Source organism: Bombus affinis, unplaced genomic scaffold, assembly GCF_024516045.1.
Source record: "Bombus affinis isolate iyBomAffi1 unplaced genomic scaffold, iyBomAffi1.2 ctg00000110.1, whole genome shotgun sequence".
Lineage (NCBI taxonomy): Eukaryota > Metazoa > Arthropoda > Insecta > Hymenoptera > Apidae > Bombus > Bombus affinis.
In genome coordinates this window covers 228,805-240,000 of record NW_026108848.1, presented here as the reverse complement: position 1 = coordinate 240,000, position 11,196 = coordinate 228,805, and positions in this window count along the sequence as shown.

Below are 11,196 nucleotides of genomic sequence, written 5' to 3'. Positions count from 1 at the left end.
TTCTTTGGGATGGCGGTGTCGCAGGCACCTATCAGGGTTGCCTGGAGTTGCCCGGCCATTCTTTCGACGTCCTCTGCCTGCTGGAGGGTTGTTTCTTTGAGTGCCTCCATTTTCTCTGTGAGGGCACTCTGAAATACCTCCCAGTTGGCTTTTCGCGTGTTATAGCGTCTTTCCTGAAGCTGCGGTGTGGTGCTTCTCGTCCCGAAGTCGAGGAGCGTCTCCAGTATCCGGTGGTCACTGGAGGTACCATCTTCGCGTATCCTCCAGCCCTTTACAAGGAGTATTGCCTCTGGGCTCGCCATCGTCACGACTATGTTTGATCGCCCTCGAGTTGTTTCAAACGTGTGGGGTTGTCCTGGTTGATTCAGGACATGGAGACCGTACTGCGCTATGACTGCCTCTAGGGCCTCGCCTCTGTCGTCGGTGCTCCTGCTGCACCACAGCGGTGATTTTGCGTTCGCATCCAGGCCGATGATGATCCTCTTGCCTCTGAGACACCGTAGTACCTTCTCCAACTGTTGCACGCCGACCTCGATGTTTCCTGTCGGCGGAAAGTACAGGCTTGCCGCGTACACCTCTGTTTCCCCGTCGCTTATCTGCACGCAGGAACAGTGTGTTGTGCAGAGTTCGGCGACCTCGAGGGGCGTTAGGGTCTCTGATTTTATCCCTACGGCCGCCATTGGCGGGTTGTGCTTCGACCCTCTGCAGGCGATCGCGACTCCTGTGCCGAATCCGGGTATTTTCCCATCGACGCTGTATGGTTCTTGCATTAATATTATGTCATCCCCATCGGCGTCCATTTGCGTCCGGATCTCATAAGGAGTTGTTTTGGATCGCTGCATGTTGTGCTGCAGGATCCTTATTTCCCTTTTCCTCCCAAGTCCTCTTCTGTCCCTGTGTTGCTCTTTATACATATTGCGTCCTTGCTATTATTGCTTCCAAGGCTTTCGTATACATTGGGCATTTCGCGTTGGAAGCTGCGTGGTCGCCCTTCCTCCCTGCTCTCTTGCAGTTTACGCAGGTGGCGTGCCCATCCTTATCTTTGCACTCTTTAGTGCTGTGCCCACTTTCTGCACAGTGCGCGCAGATTTCGTAGTTAACGCGGCAATATTTTGCCACGTGTCCGTATCCTTGACACTTGTAGCAGCGACTAATTGCTATGTAATCTTTAACTTTGCAGACATTCCATGAGAGGAAGATCTTACCTTTCAATAGTTTCTCCCTTACCTGGGGGGGCACTTCGATGACCCAGTTCGTCTCCTCTTGATCCTTTCTGCCGGTCCTGAAGCAGAACTTGATGGCTGCAACGTCGTCCTCATTTAGTCTTTCTTGGTTCTGCTTCCTCATGCAGGCCAGGATCTCCTTCTCTGGAATGTCCCTCGGGACGTCGTAGATGATCATCCTGGGGGGTCTCCGCTGCGGCGTGCTAGCTTTTAGTCCAGCCTCCTTTAGTTTCGAGTTCTCGGTGAACTCTTTTAGGCTCTCCGGCTTCGTCGTCTCAACGGCTAGGCCGTTTCCCTTTATTTTCCGGACGGCCGTAACTTGGATTCCTCTCTTGCGGGGATTCACTAGGGTGAACACCGCGTCAAGTGCTTCTTCGCTCGTTTGAATCTCGCCACCTTCTCTTTCCGGTCGAATTATGACCACATTTTTGGGCGGCTTGACCGCCGTCTGCTCGACCTTGTTGCTCGTTATCTTTACTTTTTCGGCATATGTCGGCTCCCTCTGTTCCTGCTGCGTCGTTCTCAAGACGGCTGTTTCTAGCCGCCTGGTTGCTTTGTTGACGGCGTTCATTATCGCCGTTTCCTTATTCTTCTCATCTCCGGCACTCTGCTCTAGCCTGCCTGTCAGGTAGCTATTATGGAGCAGTAGCTCGTCAACAATGCCCCTCATTTCTTTGAAGTGCCGTAGGATTACTGCGGCGTGTTCCTTGTTTATTTTCCTGGCCGAGTCTAAGCAGAACGCCGTGACCTTCCTCTCTATGTCACTGGCCTGTGCCTTTATATCGGGCACTTGCCGCTTATCCTCCCCGGCCAATCTCTCCTCATCTCTGGGGGGGTTGTTTCTCCCCAGGCTTGCTCTCATCGTCTTCTCTGGTATCCTCGGGCATGGAGTGGCCTCGTTCTTTTCCATCTGTTTCCTCAGGGGTTGGAGGACCACTCTGGCCTCTGCGCCTGGCGACGAGTGCCCTAGCGTCGGCATCACCGGCTCCTTGCCGCTTCTTGCGGCTGCCGCTGCGGCTGTTCGCTTCCCGGTGGCTATGTCCAGCGGCGTATTGAATCCCCCTCGCGGACTTTCAGTTGGCGCTTTGTTCCCGCGAGCACTCCCGCGCTGAGTCCGGCGGCGTGCTCTTCACAGTTCAAAACCCCTGGGTTTGAATTTGAATTTGAATTTGCCGCCTAGCAGCGTGCTCTTGGTTCCCAAGATGCCCGGGCGGCGGCGCTTCGGTCGCTCGACCCAAGATGGCTGCCGCGCGTCCGCTAACCTATCCTCCCGCACGTGGCACTTTGTTTTGCTTTTCTCGCGCTTATTGCGGCAATTTCCACTAAACTTTCGGTTTGCACTATGTTTTTAGCACTCGCACTATCTATTATTTTAGTTTTCGTGCCCGAGATCTTCGATTTTCGCGTTTTTGTCCGCCACGTGGCCTAACCTCACTTCGCGCACGCGGCACTTTCTTTTGTTTTTCCGCGCTTATTGCGGCAATTTTCACTAAACTTTCGGTGTGCACTATGTTTTTTAGCACTCGCACTACCTATTATTTTAGTTTCGTGCCCGAGATCTTCGATTTACGCGTTTTTGTCCGCCACGTGGCCTAACCTCGCTTCGCACACGCGGCACTTTCTTTGCTTTTTCCGCGCTTATTGCGGAAATCTCCACTAATATTTTTGCATGCACTTTATTTTAAGCACTAACTCTGCCTATTGAATTATTTTTCGCTCCCGAGATCTTTGATTTTTCGGTTTTTCCTATCCGTCGCGTCAGCTAACCTCACTTTTCGCACGTGGCGATTTACATTAGCTTTTTTCGCTCTGAATTCGGCGATCTCCACGATTCTTTTTAACTACACGTTTTCCTCGGCACTCCCACTTTGCTTTAAATTAGTTTTTACGCCCGAACTTTTTAATTTGCCCGGTTTTTTCGTTTATAGACTGCGGAGCGACGTGCACGCGTCCGTCCCACTTGCCGCCATCTTGGAAACCAGTAGATAGGGACATACATACATATATGCAATTTTTGGTAACGGGTACTTTCCCAGACTTTTTGTCCATACAGTAACCCGGGTCCCCTGGACCAATTGGGGTTGGGTAAACGCCCAACCATCGCGCAAGGCACACAGTGCCCTGCTTCCTGGATTAGCTAGGCCTGCAGGGGCTGTCGCTCGTCTCAGGTCGAACGGGGCCCTTTCTAAGCCCTACCGTCTACCGGGACGGTACCGGAGCAGTTGGGACGCTGCTCACACGCCGTAGACCATTCGGTGTAGGACGAACACCTTAACTCGGCCCTCTTGCCAGCATCTTGGCCATCAACCACTGCCACCACGAGTCCATACCCATTTTTGGCCGAGCAGAGGGGTCGCTACTCCCTCCGGGCTATAATTCGACCCGCCCGTGGTACCAGCCTAAGTCGCTGGTGGGACTATCGTGTGGATGTACGGCCACGTCACTACCGGCCCGGCGTCCTGCTAACCGAGCTCGGCAGACCCAGATGGGACTCACGTAAGCGGGGCTTACAGGGCGCCTACAAACCCTGAACTTTCCCCGACGGTCCCACCCTTGGCATCAGGATCGTGGGTGCGCTACTACCCAAGGCCCCTTGGAGAGAGTGAGGCTGCCTCTCTCCGCCGGCAACCTTCCTTGCGGTGTACATAGGGACTCACGTAACGGGACGCTTGTCCCGACGGTCCCCCTGGCTGCGGGAACGTGGGTTTGCCAGCCCCCATAGGCTCGCAAAGCGAGCCCTCCCTGCGGGAAGTAGATAGGGACAAGTAGTATTGAGCGATTAGGGGCTCGACCGTTGGGCCGGCCACGCCATTCCTGGAGTATAGCACTCATACTGGCTTCGCTAGATGTTATTTATATCCTACTTTCTGACGTCCAATGCCCGGGGAACGGCGCGCATAGGTGGTCGGCGCGCGACTTGGAAAAACCCTGCCCTCTCCTTTCGGGTCAGTGGGCAAGTTGAACCTACCCTTTCGGGCGGCAGCTCGCTTAGCCGGCACCGCGCGATGCGCGCATCGCGCAGCACCGTGACCAGCGGGGGCCACGGGGAGGCGGAGCTGCCAGCGTATAGCTCGGTCCCAGCAGGTTGGCTTTGCAGCCGATTGTCCCTGCACCGTCACGGCACTCATTTGCATGAGCGTCGCCTGCACTGACGGTCGCAGGTCTTATCTCCGACTCGTGTTGGTTTTTTGTCCTCTTATCCTTAGTTCTCTTCCTGTTCCCAGTGTTTTGTGTATTGTCCTGTCATGGGTCCTGTGTTTTCGTGTGTGTATCCCTTCTTCGCTGTTTTATCTTCTTCTTCTTCGTCTCCTTCCTGCTCCTCTATTACTGGGTGTCGCCGTCTTCTTCTTCGGAGAGTCCCTCTTCGTTGGTTTCTTCCTCTTGTTCCCGTCGTTGTACGGGCACGCACCGGGCCAGTCTTGGACTATGCCTTAGAGGCCGGCCTGCCTGCCCCTCCAGTTGCGTCGATCCTCTTCCTGGCAGTCGCCCTGGCTGCGTTGCGCCTCCCATTTCTCGTAGGGCGTTCCTTCTCTTCTCCTCCTTCGCTTGGAGTACTTTCCTTGCAAACTGACAGAAGTGGGGGTATACGTCTTTTGTTACGTACTCCCGCTTTTCTTCCGGCCAGCGCAGATCGAGTTCTCCCAGTGCATTTCGGAATTCCTGCCTTTCTTCATCGAAGATTGGACAGTCTTCTAAGATGTGATGGGCGGTTTCTATTTCGCCGCATTCACATGTGTCCAATTCGCTGAGGTTGAATGACTTGAGCTTACCGTTGAAATCCCCGTGGCCGCTAATGAACTGTGTCGTGTAGTGGTCGGGTCTCACCCAGCGGTTCTCCAGTCTGTCCTTGATGCTAGCAAAGTAGTCGAAGGTCGTCCTGCCCTTTGGCGTTGTTTGCCAGCGCTCTTGCCACTTATCTAACGCCTCGCCGACAATCGATTTCTCGTCGGGCGCTTCGTCGCGCCTCCTCTTCTTATTGTGGAGTCTTGCCCTGATTTCGACTAGGAGGTCAATAGGAATGACTCCGGCGATAACCTGCAGTGCCTCGGTTGACGTGGTTCTATAGGCCTTGGTCACTCGGAGGAGTGCCATCCTCTGTGACCTTATCAGCTTGCTCCTCGCTTTCCCTTTCAGTAGGTCGCTCCAGCCGGCTGCGGCGTATGTGGTTATCGGCTCGTACAGCCCTCTGTACAGAGTACGCATGGCCGCGTGTCCGAGTCCCCATTTCGCCTTGGCCACCCTCGCGAGGCTGTTGAAGAGTTTTTGACACTTACCTGTTATTGCCTCCACGTGCCTGTTGACTTTTAGCCCTCCTTCGAGGTGCACTCCAAGGTATTTGATTGCCTGCTCCATCCTTATATTCCTGCCGCTAATCTTAATAATCGGTGGCCTCTCCGCGTCCAGCTTACCTTTGACGAGCAGCATCTCCGTTTTCTGTGCCGATAACGTTAGCTTCTTCCTGGTGCACCAGGTAGAGACTCGGGTAACTACCTCCTGTCCTTTTTCCTGGAGCTCGTTCCTCGTGTTGCCGGCAATTAGAATCACGATGTCGTCCGCGTACGCGATGGGTTCGCACCCAGTCGCGTTTTCCGCTAGCTCAGCCAGCAGGTCGTCAAATACGAGATTCCAGAAACTTGGTCCCAGTACCGATCCCTGCGGGCATCCTTTCGTGACGGGCTTGCTCACTGCTTCGTTTTTCCCAGCAATCTGTACGGTTCTTTCGGAGAAGTAGCTCCTTGTTAACCGGTACAGGTTGTCGGGGCATTCTCTTCTTTTGAGCTCGTGCAGCACGTTCGGCCACCAGACGTTGTCGAAGGCTCCTGATATATCGAGTGCTATTGCGAGGACGTACCTCTTCTCGCTCATTTGCTCGATTTTCTCGCGGAGCTTGATGATCGCGTCCACCGTCGATCTTCCGGGGCGAAAGCCATATTGTCTGTCGGAGGAGAGCGCGTGGTCGTGGAAGATAGGTGCCATCCTGGTGGCCATTAGCCTTTCTAGCAGCTTGCCTATCATGGAGAGCAGACAGATTGGCCTGTAGGATTTCGGATTGCTTCTGTCCCGATCCGGTCCCTTGGGGATGGTGATAACATTTGCGACCTTCCACCGTTTGGGGAATATTCCCCAGGCGAGGCAGCCGTTCATGAGCCTTAGGAGCTCCTGGTGTATTCTTCCCCAGGCCCGTTGGATTATTTCGACCTCAATCAGGTCGGGGCCTGGGCACTTCCCCTTCCTCAGCCGTTTCACGGCGTCACTGAGTTCCTCGAAGCTGAATTCAGGGGTGTCTTCTACGTTGGGGGGGTTTGTCGAGTTCCGCCTTATTTCCTTCTGCTCCTCCGTTTCGGTGTCTTCCTCGTCGTCGGGTAGAAGTGCGGACAACATCGCTGCCGCGGTCGTTCGCCAGTTGGAGGTATATCCGAGCGGCGTCTTCAGCGTCGATGTTGTTTCCTCTCCTCTGAGTTTCCTTGCGACTGTTTTGTAAGCGATGCCCCAAGGTTCCCTGTTACCCTCTTTGGTGACGAAGTCCTGCCAGCTCTGGATTTTTGCTCTTGCCAGCATCCTCTTATACTCCTTTCGTGTTGACCTGTACCGCAGCTTCTCCTGCTCCCTCGTAGCGGGGTCCCTGGCCCCCTGATACCTTCTTCTCGCCTGGTAGGTGTTTCTCTTTGCTCTGGTGAGCTCGGGCGTCCACCAGGGTACTGACCTGTAGTACCATTTCTTCTTTGGGATGGCGGTGTCGCAGGCACCTATCAGGGTTGCCTGGAGTTGCCCGGCCATTCTTTCGACGTCCTCTGCCTGCTGGAGGGTTGTTTCTTTGAGTGCCTCCATTTTCTCTGTGAGGGCACTCTGAAATACCTCCCAGTTGGCTTTTCGCGTGTTATAGCGTCTTTCCTGAAGCTGCGGTGTGGTGCTTCTCGTCCCGAAGTCGAGGAGCGTCTCCAGTATCCGGTGGTCACTGGAGGTACCATCTTCGCGTATCCTCCAGCCCTTTACAAGGAGTATTGCCTCTGGGCTCGCCATCGTCACGTCTATGTTTGATCGCCCTCGAGTTGTTTCAAACGTGTGGGGTTGTCCTGGTTGATTCAGGACATGGAGACCGTACTGCGCTATGACTGCCTCTAGGGCCTCGCCTCTGTCGTCGGTGCTCCTGCTGCACCACAGCGGTGATTTTGCGTTCGCATCCAGGCCGATGATGATCCTCTTGCCTCTGAGACACCGTAGTATCTTCTCCAACTGTTGCACGCCGACCTCGATGTTTCCTGTCGGCGGAAAGTACAGGCTTGCCGCGTACACCTCTGTTTCCCCGTCGCTTATCTGCACGCAGGAACAGTGTGTTGTGCAGAGTTCGGCGACCTCGAGGGGCGTTAGGGTCTCTGATTTTATCCCTACGGCCGCCATTGGCGGGTTGTGCTTCGACCCTCTGCAGGCGATCGCGACTCCTGTGCCGAATCCGGGTATTTTCCCATCGACGCTGTATGGTTCTCGCATTAATATTATGTCATCCCCATCGGCATCCATTTGCGTCCGGATCTCATAAGGAGTTGTTTTGGATCGCTGCATGTTGTGCTGCAGGATCCTTATTTCCCTTTTCCTCCCAAGTCCTCTTCTGTCCCTGCGTTGCTCTTTATACATATTGCGTCCTTGCTATTATTGCTTCCAAGGCTTTCGTATACATTGGGCATTTAGCGTTGGAAGCTGCGTGGTCGCCCTTCCTCCCTGCTCTCTTGCAGTTTACGCAAGTGGCGTGCCCATCCTTATCTTTGCACTCTTTAGTGCTGTGCCCACTTTCTGCACAGTGCGCGCAGATTTCGTAGTTAACGCGGCAATATTTTGCCACGTGTCCGTATCCTTGACACTTGTAGCAGCGACTAATTGCTATGTAATCTTTAACTTTGCAGGCATTCCATGAGAGGAAGATCTTACCTTTCAATAGTTTCTCCCTTACCTGGGGGGGGGCACTTCGATGACCCAGTTCGTCTCCTCTTGATCCTTTCTGCCGGTCCTGAAGCAGAACTTGATGGCTGCAACGTCGTCCTCATTTAGTCTTTCTTGGTTCTGCTTCCTCATGCAGGCCAGGATCTCCTTCTCTGGAATGTCCCTCGGGACGTCGTAGATGATCATCCTGGGGGGTCTCCGCTGCGGCGTGCTAGCTTTTAGTCCAGCCTCCTTTAGTTTCGAGTTCTCGGTGAACTCTTTTAGGCTCTCCGGCTTCGTCGTCTCAACGGCTAGGCCGTTTCCCTTTATTTTCCGGACGGCCGTAACTTGGATTCCTCTCTTGCGGGGATTCACTAGGGTGAACACCGCGTCAAGTGCTTCTTCGCTCGTTTGAATCTCGCCACCTTCTCTTTCCGGTCGAATTATGACCACATTTTTGGGCGGCTTGACCGCCGTCTGCTCGACCTTGTTGCTCGTTATCTTTACTTTTTCGGCGTATGTCGGCTCCCTCTGTTCCTGCTGCGTCGTTCTCAAGACGGCTGTTTCTAGCCGCCTGGTTGCTTTGTTGACGGCGTTCATTATCGCCGTTTCCTTATTCTTCTCATCTCCGGCACTCTGCTCTAGCCTGCCTGTCAGGTAGCTATTATGGAGCAGTAGCTCGTCAACAATGCCCCTCATTTCTTTGAAGTGCCGTAGGATTACTGCGGCGTGTTCCTTGTTTATTTTCCTGGCCGAGTCTAAGCAGAACGCCGTGACCTTCCTCTCTATGTCACTGGCCTGTGCCTTTATATCGGGCACTTGCCGCTTATCCTCCCCGGCCAATCTCTCCTCATCTCTGGGGGGGTTGTTTCTACCCAGGCTTGCTCTCATCGTCTTCTCTGGTATCCTCGGGCTTGGAGTGGCCTCGTTCTTTTCCATCTGTTTCCTCAGGGGTTGGAGGACCACTCTGGCCTCTGCGCCTGGCGACGAGTGCCCTAGCGTCGGCATCACCGGCTCCTTGCCGCTTCTTGCGGCTGCCGCTGCGGCTGTTCGCTTCCCGGTGGCTATGTCCAGCGGCGTATTGAATCCCCCTCGCGGACTTTCAGTTGGCGCTTTGTTCCCGCGAGCACTCCCGCGCTGAGTCCGGCGGCGTGCTCTTCACTGTTCAAAACCCCTGGGTTTGAATTTGAATTTGCCGCCTAGCAGCGTGCTCTTGGTTCCCAAGATGCCCGGGCGGCGGCGCTTCGGTCGCTCGACCCAAGATGGCTGCCGCGCGTCCGCTAACCTATCCTCCCGCACGTGGCACTTTGTTTTGCTTTTCTCGCGCTTATTGCGGCAATTTCCACTAAACTTTCGGTGTGCACTATGTTTTTAGCACTCGCACTATCTATTATTTTAGTTTTCGTGCCCGAGATCTTCGATTTTCGCGTTTTTGTCCGCCACGTGGCCTAACCTCACTTCGCGCACGCGGCACTTTCTTTTGTTTTTCCGCTCTTATTGCGGCAATTTTCACTAAACTTTCGGTGCGCACTATGTTTTTTAGCACTCGCACTTCCTATTATTTTAGTTTTCGTGCCCGAGATCTTCGATTTTCGCGTTTTTGTCCGCCACGTGGCCTAACCTCGCTTCGCACACGCGGCACTTTCTTTTGTTTTTTTCACGCTTATTGCGGAAATCTCCACTAATATTTTTGCATGCACTTTATTTTAAGCACTAACTCTGCCTCTTAAATTATTTTTCGCTCCCGAGATCTTTGATTTTCGGTTTTTTCCTATCCGTCGCGTCCGCTAACCTCACTTTTCGCACGTGGCGATTTTCATTAGCTTTTTTCGCTCTGAATTCGGCGATCTCCACGATTCTTTTTAACTACGCGTTTTCCTCGGCACTCCCACTTTGCTTTAAATTAGTTTTTACGCCCGAACTTTTTAATTTGCCCGGTTTTTTCGTTTATAGACTGCGGAGCGACGTGCACGCGTCCGTCTCACTTGCCGCCATCTTAGTAGATAGTAGATAGGGACAAGTAGTATTGAGCGATTAGGGGCTCGACCGTTGGGCCGGCCACGCCATTCCCGGAGTATAGCACTCATACTGGCTTCGCTAGATGTTATTTATATCCTACTTTCTGACGTCCAATGCCCGGGGAACGGCGCGCATAGGTGGTCGGCGCGCGACTTGGAAAAACCCTGCCCTCTCCTTTCGGGTCAGTGGGCAAGTTGAACCTACCCTTTCGGGCGGCAGCTCGCTTAGCCGGCGCCGCGCGATGCGCGCATCGCGCAGCACCGTTACCAGCGGGGGCCACGGGGAGGCGGAGCTGCCAGCATATAGCTCGGTCCCAGCAGGTTGGCTTTGCAGCCGATTGTCCCTGCACCGTCACGGCACTCATTTGCGTGAGCGTCGCCTGCACTGACGGTCGCAGGTCTTATCTCCGGCTCGTGTTGGTTTTCTTGTCCTCTTATCCTTAGTTCTCTTCCTGTTCCCAGTGTTTTGTGTATTGTCCTGTCATGGGTCCTGTGTTTTCGTGCGTGTATCCCTTCTTCGCTGTTTTATCTTCTTCTTCTTCGTCTCCTTCCTGCTCCTCTACTATTGGGTGTCGCCGTCTTCTTCTTCGGAGAGTCCCTCTTCGTTGGTTTCTTCCTCTTGTTCCCGTCGTTGTACGGGCACGCACTGGGCCAGTCTTGGACTATGCCTTAGAGGCCGGCCTGCCTGCCCCTCCAGTTGCGTCGATCCTCTTCCTGGCAGTCGCCCTGGCTGCGTTGCGCCTCCCATTTCTCGTAGGGCGTTCCTTCTCTTCTCCTCCTTCGCTTGGAGTACTTTCCTTGCAAACTGACAGAAGTGGGGGTATACGTCTTTTGTTACGTACTCCCGCTTTTCTTCCGGCCAGCGCAGATCGAGTTCTCCCAGTGCATTTCGGAATTCCTGCCTTTCTTCATCGAAGATTGGACAGTCTTCTAAGATGTGATGGGCGGTTTCTATTTCGCCGCATTCACATGTGTCCAATTCGCTGAGGTTGAATGACTTGAGCTTACCGTTGAAATCCCCGTGGCCGCTAATGAACTGT